At 34.7% G+C, this 9,498-nt stretch overlaps 1 long non-coding RNA gene across 1 annotated transcript in view; it reads right to left on the reverse strand.

Annotated features, from left to right (window-relative positions):
- The window catches only part of LOC109827799, a 9,749-nt gene extending 660 nt beyond the window's left edge, over window positions 1–9,089 (reverse strand). The window contains exons 1-2 of the long non-coding RNA XR_002243509.1: window positions 8,955–9,089; window positions 8,728–8,848 (exon numbers count right to left, since the gene is read on the reverse strand). This is a non-coding gene — a long non-coding RNA (uncharacterized LOC109827799). The remainder of the gene's footprint in view (window positions 1–8,727; window positions 8,849–8,954) is intronic.
- Window positions 9,090–9,498: the final 409 nt, after the last annotated feature.

Below are 9,498 nucleotides of genomic sequence, written 5' to 3' on the forward strand. Positions count from 1 at the left end.
CCCCCCCCCAAAAAAAAAGATTGAGTTTCGGGGAATAAAAGAAAAAAGTAAAAAATAACAACAATAATAATGATAAAATATAGGTCAAGCAACCTTATATTGTGAATTTGGCAAAGATAGCTTTCGGTTTGAATCTTTACTTAGTGATATTTATCGCAATATGAGGGGCATAATGGATTAGACCTTGAATTAGGCCCATTGATCAGAAATTAACAAAAGCACACATAATATGCATCTATTTATTGAGCGAGTGGGTCGAAGCGTTAATGACCATGCTCATAATAACTATCTCATGAGAGTTACTAGGAATCAACCCTATGTCCCCAACCACGACCGTCACGGTTCCTCTCACGTAGGTAAGTCCTCCAAGGGTACTGTGACTGGATATTGTACCCCCCACAAAGGCTGAACTTATTAAGAGTAGAACTCATCCTGCCCAGTCATATCATAAAAGCGCTATCATCATAGGAATGTGGGAGTAGCTAACATGGTGCTACTCATAAATGCATCCAACACTACAAAAGGAGTATAACTATATGAAGGTCAGTGCTCCACATGAGATCACCAATCCAGCTTGTTTCTACCATATTGAACCTTTTTTTATAAGAACAACTCATCAATCAAAGGTTGGGTTCCCGCTATCAGTGAACTCTACTATGGGCTTAACCCCATTTCCCACAATGATTTCAGGATTGCACTCCTAAATAAACCCTTTATCAAGTGGTCTGCCAAATTTTTTTCTGACTTCACGAAATCCAAGGAAACATATTTTTTCATAAGGTTCTGTGCATATTTAAATCTTATCTGCAGATGTCTATTTAACTTTTTATTGATGCTCTTTTGTTTTAAAAGTTCAATAGTGGATCTAGAATTTGCGTGAATAGATAAAGGAGGAATAGGCCCAGACACAAAAAGGAGCTCAGGTATAAGGTTCTTCAACCATTCATCTTCTAAGCAACAAGAATCTAAAGCTATAAGTTCAAACTTAGTGCTTCTAGCAATCACAGTTTGCTTACAAGACTTCCAAGGTATAGTAGTATCGCCAAGCATAAAAACAAATCCAGAAGTAGACTTCACATTATCAAAATTAGTGACCTAGTTAGCATTACTATACACTTCAATCACATCAGGGTATCCAGTATAAGTTAAACAATAGTCTGTTGTACCTCTCAAATATCTAAAGACTCTTTCTAATGCATTCCAGTGTTCATGACTTGGGTTACTAGTGTATCTACTTAGTCTATCTATTGCATAAGCAATGTTAGGTCTGGTTCGGTTTATCACATAAAGAAGAGAGTCTATCAATTATGAATATCTAAGTTGAGATATAGGCTCACCATCATGTTTGTTCAAGGTGACTGAGGAATCATAATGTGTTCTCACATGTTTGCACTTATGAAATTCAAATTTCTCTAACATTTTGTCTATGCTATAGGATAGACTCAAAGAAATGCCTTTAGAAATTTTGGAGATTTTCATTCCAAGAATCAAATCAACTTCTCCATGATCTTTCATGTCAAAATTCTTTGACAAATGACATTTAGCTTCTAGAACAACTTCAATTGAGGCCCCAAAGATGAGAATATCATTTACATACAAACACAAGATGACACAATCATTGTGAATAACTTTTGAGTAAACACATTTATCAAACTCATTGATAGAAAAACCATATTCTGTAATAAATTTGTTAAATTTTTGGTGTCATTATTTAGGAGCTTGTTTAAGCCCATATAGAGATTTTACCAATTTGCAGATCTTTCTTTCTTGACCTTTGGCTATGAACCCTTCCGGTTGATCCATCTAAATCTCTTCTTCGAGATTGCCATTTAAGAAAGCGGTCTTAACATCCATTTAGTGAATGGTCATATTGTGAATAGAAGCTAAGGCTAGAAGAACTCTAATAGTTGAAATCCTAGCTACAGGGGAGTATGTATCAAAGTAGTTAACACCCTTTTTTTAAGTATGCCCTTTTGCTACTAGTTTAGCTTTGTATTTCTCAATGGTTTCCTCAGGTCTTAATTTCTTCTTGAAAATCCATCTACAACTAACTGGTACATCTTGGAGGTAAGTCAATTAACACCCAAGGATTATTTTCTATAGTAGATTTAATTTTACTATCTATGACTTCTTTCCAAAAAGAAGCTTCGAAAGAATCCATGGCTTCTTGGTAGGTGTTTGGATCACCTTCAACCAAAAAGGTAAAGAACTCTTTTCCAAAGTTCTTTTCAGTTATTCCTTTCTTGATTCTTCTAGGTTCTACTTCTATAGATTGTGGAGTACTGAAAGATGAGGCAAAGTTAGAAGAAGGAAGTGTGCTAGAAGAGAGCTCGCTAGGAATCCTAGTCCTGAAAGGGAATATATCTTCAAATATATATTGCATCTCGTACCTCAATGATAGTGTTGTTGGTTATATATATAACTAATATCATGAGTTGATAATTAAAAAATCATTTTGTATTGTTATCTAATGCATATCCTATAAATGCAACATCTATAGTTTTGGAACTAATTTTCTTCTTCTTAGGTTTAGGTATCTCTTCCTTAGCTAGACATCCCTAAACCTAAGATAATCTATTCTAGGTGTTCTACCTTTCCAATGTTCATAGGGAGTGATATCATATATTTTGTGAGGTGCCCTATTAAGAATGTAGCAAGCAGACAGAAGTGCTTCACCCCATAGGTTTTTAGGTGCTCTGAGCTGAGAAGCATACAATTCACCATATCCATGAGAGTTCTATTCTTCCTTTCAGCAACTCCATTGGATTGAGGTGTGTAGGGAGCAGTCACCTCATGAATAATGACATGCTCTTGGCAATATTCGATCATGTTATTTGAGGTATACTCCCCCCACAATCCGATCTTAAGATCTTGATTTTCTTTTCAATTTGATTCTCAGCTTCTACTTTATATATCTTAAACTTTTCTAAGACTTCATCTTTAGTTTTGAGAAGATAAGTATAACAATACTTTGAATGATCATCTATGAAAGTTACAAAGTATCTTCTTCCACCCCTAATAAGAATTCTGTTTGAATCACAAACATCACTATGTATGAGTTCTAGAGGCTCAAAATCTCTATGAATAGAGTGGAAAGATTTTCTAATGGTTTTAGCTTGAACACAAATCTCACACTTAGAAGGTGGATCTATCCTAGTTTTGGATATCAAGTTCAAAGATGTTATTTTTCTAATGGTTCCATAGTTTATGTGTCCTAACCTTCCATGCCATTTGTCACAAAATTCAACATTTAAGATTATGGAAGAAGAACTTTTATTATCAAAAGATCTTATTACATTCAACTTCAAAAGATCATCACAAATAAAACCTTTACCAATAAAAATATCATTCTTGGTAATTACAAAATTATTTGACTCTTTGACCATTCTAAATCCAACTTTAAATAAAAAAATCACTAATCAGATTTCTTCTAGTAATGGTACATGCAGGACATTGTGGAGAGTCAAAATCATTCCAAAAGTCATCTTTAGATCAATATGTCCACTTCCCATTACTTGTCTAGTCGAGTTATATGCTAGAATTATACTCCCTCCACTTGATTCCTGATAAGTTGAAAACCAAGAATGATCAAAAGAAATGTGAATATTTGCTCCAGAATCCTACCACCAGTCATCAGAAAAAGTGGTAAATTTTACTACATAAGAAGAGGAAGCCAACGTAAAGGAGTCTGAGTTATTTTCTACCATGTTGACCCTGTGACTTGCTTCTCTACCATTTCCGCCTATAGGAGTCTTGATAGGAGCTTTCTTTTGGTAGAAGCAATGAGTCGAGAGATGATTGGTTCTTCCACAAACATAGCAAAATTTAGTCTTAGACTTTTGGCTAAAAGGTTTGTGGTTTCTAGAGAGATTGGGATGTTGGTTAGGACCATGAGAATGATTTTTCTTCTTGAAATTCTTTCCTTTGGGCTTGTGATTTGAGTTTCTAAAGTTTTTAGGCTTTTCCTCCACTAGGTTTACTTTTGCTTTCATTTTATTTTTTGCCTTAGAGTTTTCCCTATGTTGGTCCTCTATCCTAATACCTTTGAGGGCTTGTACAAGGGTCAAGTCACCTTGCAGATGACGGGGATCTTTAGCAAAGTCCGACCACGAAGGAGGAAGTTTATCAATAACACTAGATACCTTATATTCTTCAGAGAAAGTATTTCCTTTCGACTGAAGATATCATATGTAGTTTTGAAATACACGGAACTGATCATTGATGGGTTTACTATCTATCATAACAAACTTATTAAATGAGGAGGAGGAGAAACATTCTATATTGACATCATCTAAACCGTATTCAGAATCTAGTGCTACCCACAAGTCTTTTGCATCCTTATACTCATAATAAATATTATACAATTTGTTTGAAAGAGCACTAAGGATTCGATTGTAACAGTAAAAGTTTATTTCCTTAGGAGATTTAGAATTTGTGGATGATGTGGTAGGAGTGGAGGTAGGTTTAGCTTGTGATGATGAAGAGGGCGTAGTTGGTGATATAAAAGAGTCAGATTCAATAGCAAAAATAAGTCATAAAGCTGTAAGACAATATCTCAGCTGATTAGCCCACCGTTTGTAGTTCAAACCGATAAACTTCTCAGGTTTGGCGAACTTAGATAGATCAACATTAGCCATAAAGAAAATAAAATTGCTAGTCTTGGTAATTCAAAGGATTTGACAAAAGATTTTTTTGTGTGGTACATGCTTAGAACTATATGCGCCAATGGCTCACAAAATTGAAGAAAATTAAAACTCACAATGATATGCTATCAAGAATGGATAAAAATGAAGTATATGCACACTGAAACTATTAAAAGTACAAATATAAAATTGTTTTGCTGGTTATGCAAAGTTCTAAATAAAATGTTTTTTAAATAAAAACTCTTAGAAAGAGTATAAAAGGACACTATATAGTATAGTTACAGCATGTACTAGTCTAACAAATGAACTAACACTAGTAGAAAATCGACCAAACTAGACGGAACAAACTAGACGGAAAAAATTTTCGTCTAGTTTGGAGCAAACTAGACGAAAAATTTCCGTCTAGTTTGTTCCATCTAGTTTGGATCAAACTAGACGGAAAATTCCGTCTAGTTTGACAAACGAGACGGAACAGTCAAACTAGACGGATTTCCGTCTAGGTTGCCTCAACCTAGACGGAAATTCCGTCTAGGTTGACTAGTCAACCTAGACGGATTTCCGTCTAGTTTGACTGTTCCGTCTCGTTTGTCAAACTAGACGGAATTTTCCGTCTAGTTTGATCCAAACTAGATGGAACAAACTAGACGGAAATTTTTCGTCTAGTTTGCTCCAAACTAGACGGAATTTTTTTCCGTCTAGATTGTTCCGTCTAGTTTGGTCGATTTTCTACTAGTGTTAGTTCATTTGTTAGACTAGTACATGCTGTAACTATACTATATAGTGTCCTTTTATACTCTTTCTAAGAGTTTTTATTTAAAAAACATTTTATTTAGAACTTTGCATAACCAGCAAAACAATTTTATATTTGTACTTTTAATAGTTTCAGTGTGCATATACTTCATTTTTATCCATTCTTGATAGCATATCATTGTGAGTTTTAATTTTCTTCAATTTTGTGAGCCATTGGCGCATATAGTTCTAAGCATGTACCACACAAAAAAATCTTTTGTCCCCCTCCCGACCCCCCCTCCTCCGGAACCTCCCGACCCCCCCTCCTTCGGCGGTGTCCGTTGCGGAAATCAGTTTAAAAGGTATGATTTTTCTACTGAGCTTTAGAAATTTTAATTTTATTATTAATTATTGTTGAATTTGGTTAAAAACCCTAATTATGTTGAAAAATAAACGAGTTCAATTCTGAAAATCCTAACTTAATTAAATACATGTTAATTCATTTGAACAACACTAGTTATCATTATTGAGTTTTAAACACTTATAAACCCTAACTCATTTAAGTTTCATTCGTGCTATAAGTATGTGTGATTATTTAAGTTTGTGATGTGAAAATATGTGAAATAATTTTTTGTAAAAAATAGAGTGATATATAACACATTATAAATTTTTATAATGTGTTATAATCCAATTTAGGTGAATAAAAAAATAACGTTATCCCTAGACTTCCGTCCAATAATTACATCCAATTATTTGGACTTATAATATATGATATACGACTCAGATTTGGGTAGGAGATGAAGTTTTCTCCCAAAAATGAGCGTTTATTTTATATTATAGGAATAAAAAATTGGTACTGAAATTCGTAATTATTGGATCTGTCCTTCTCGGACGGGTTAGGAATATAGTAGTGCATACATCCAACTTTGTATACTTTGTATATTTTCATTATTGAAAGTTTTGGCAGCACCTATTCGTTGTTCTCCGTGTACAATAAGTGTATGTTGTTCTGCGTTTCGGGTTATTACTAATACGCATAATAACATCCGCACAGTGTACAGGGAGAACAGCGGGTAGGTGCTGCCGAAATTTTCAAGAAATGAAAATATACAAAGTATATGAAGTTGGATGTAAGCACTACTATATTCTTAATGGATAGAAGCCTTCCTATGACAGCCACAAGATTAGTGTAATTATTAGTTTTTACGTATGTTTTATATATATTTTATGTAGATAAATATTCATATTGTTAAATGATATATGAACGTATGTTTGATGTGTGTTGAATGTATAAGAGTAATGGATGTATTAGTAGTTGTGAGACTAATCGTATTTAATATTTATATATAATTTACAGATGAGGATAATTCCTGACAAGTCATGGATAGATATCCCTAGGTATCGTAGATTTCACGACACACGATACAAGGAGGGATGTGAAGCCTTCATGCGTTATGCGGAAATGAATCCGAGAAATTTAAGAAGCGGTGCTATGTACTGTCCTTGTTGTAAGTGTAGGAATTTGAAGCTGCTGAATAGAAATGATATACGGATTCACCTAATAAAATCAGGTTTTGATGAGAAATATAAATACTGGAACTGGCATAGGGAGGGCATCACTGAAGATGATGATCCAAATATGCATGTTGGTATGTCCGGTGGCCAACGAATAGATGACACAGAAACATTGTTGAATGATATTTTTCCTCGACCTACAGAATACAACATCCAATCATAATCAAAATTTCAATAACAATTCCTTCAAAACATCCTATATACCACAATCCAACACCCATTCGCTACAAACATCGCAACCATCACCTTCAATAGATACCACTCAATCAGTTCCCGTCTTAAAAACATTCCAACACATTATACTTAACTCAATTGCCAGTGACTCAAGATATGATAACTGACATGAACTAAGTCATCAGGTGTAGTAACAAATTAAAACACTGTTTACTTGCCAATTAAAAATAAAAAACCTCACTCCCATCTGTCCCGTCCGTCCGCGGGGGAATTTTGATTATGATTGGATGGTTGAATGTGGCGTGTACAGTATTTTCTGGATGTATTCAAATATTAATGTAATTGTATAGGGAAATCCAAATTTTAATTAAATTTTTTTCCTGAAAAAAGACAATCTAGACGGAATTCCGTCTAGATTGAATCAATCTAGACGGAAATTCCGTCTAGGTTGTAAAAATCCAACCCAGACGGAATTTCCGTCTGGGTTGGCAACCCAGACGGAATTTCCGTCTGGGTTGGCAACCCAGACGGAATTCCGTCTGGGTTGCCAACCTAGACGGAATTCTTTATTCCGTCTAGGTTGACTTCCGTCTAGATTGATCAATCTAGACGAAATTCCGTCTAGTTTGAAGCAATCTAGACGGAAGCAAAATAAACCAATCAAACTAGACGGAATTCCGTCTAGATGAACTAATCTAGACGGAATTGCAATCAACCTAGACGGAAATTTCCGTCTAGGTTGATCGTTTTTCTACTAGTGTAAGCGTATGAATATAGATTAGCAAAAGCAATTGATACGATTTCAAAGGACAAGCAAAGTTGCAGTATCTCAAATGAATAAACATTAAGTTTTGAAACAAAAAAAATTGCAGAGCTCTAAACTTAATTAATTTTAAGAATAAATATAATACACAGTTAATATAGATATGCATAAATAGATAACTGCAGAGACCTATGTTTCACAAACCAAGCAAAAGTTGTAATGACAGTAACAAATTAGTTTAGAAACTGAGACATAGACATGAAGAGTTTAATTTGATATGAAAGATCTGAGTCAAGACTTTGCTAAGCTAAAATAATAAGAAAGTAATAACTAATAATATCAGACAATAGGCACACAGATGCTTGAAGCGTTTTGTAAACCTTATTTGTTCCGCAGACAAATAATATCAACAACTTGATGTTTTAATAGTGTTAACAATAGGTAAAGCAAGATACTAATTTAAACATATGAACGTCTTAAACATATGAATATTAACTTAGCATCTGATGCTTGAAAACAAATACATATATATTAGACAGAGAGCACAAAGCAGAGAGCAAATTTGATGAGAGGTGAATTACAGAATTGGGATGTCAATTTACAGAAAATAGAGTTATAGAATTGAACGAATAGACGAAATGATTGTATGCAATAGGAAGAAAACAATTAAAACTTAGAGATTAGGAAAATTAGAAACCAGGCAAACAAAATGAATGACAGAACACAAGATTACAGATTGATTATTTGAAACAAAAACAATATAATTAGACTATTTTTCTAGATTGTTAAAAAATCACTGCAAATAATAAAAAATAAATCCCAAAACAGGTTACAAACGCAGACCTGAGAAAGGGGTAATCGTGTGATCACTGCCCTAGAACAATAGCTGTCGCCTTCGCAGAGACGATTCGATGAGACCATGCCTAGCAGTAAGAACCCCTAAGAAGGTCAGCACCAAAGTTTACTGCGAAATTTTGTCCGTTACTCAATGTGTTTTTGCCCAACAAATTAAAACCATAAATCAAAATCTTGTAGAGAATTATGAGAGAGAGAGAATAGAGATTGCTCACTTTTTCGTGTTATTCAGACTTCCCTGAGATCCCTTTTAATAGCTTTGTGAATTTTTCCGTTGAGTGATCGTCGCCACCATATGGGGAAGAATCTTCCGCTCGGAGGAAGAGAGAGAGAGAGAGAGAGAGAGTGAGAGGGAGGAGGAATCGGATATTAAGAAAGGAAAACGTTATACGGATAAGAGGATAAGGAAAGAAATAAATATTATGCAAAGGTACCCCTCAATATATCATATTTGCATAAGAGTTAAAGTAAAAGAACTCAATCTTTTAATTAATTCCAACAGCTCGTAATTCTGATGATGGTATGTCTGAGCCCTCCACTTCCTCTGATGCTGCTGCTACTAGTTCAAGCTCAAGATCATCAAGAACTCAGCACAAGCAGCCCAGGATCAGCGACAACAAGAAGAAAAAGAAAGTACTGCTCGAGGTTTCAACAATCCCGAACAAGCAGCAGGAGGAGCTTGCGTTGCAGCTGGTAAATCTGTGCTTAAGGAGCAACAACCCTCCTGCTGCTGCTGACTGTGACCATCTGCGGACCGAG

Source organism: Asparagus officinalis, unplaced genomic scaffold, assembly GCF_001876935.1.
Source record: "Asparagus officinalis unplaced genomic scaffold, Aspof.V1 AsparagusV1_Un442, whole genome shotgun sequence".
NCBI lineage: Eukaryota > Viridiplantae > Streptophyta > Magnoliopsida > Asparagales > Asparagaceae > Asparagus > Asparagus officinalis.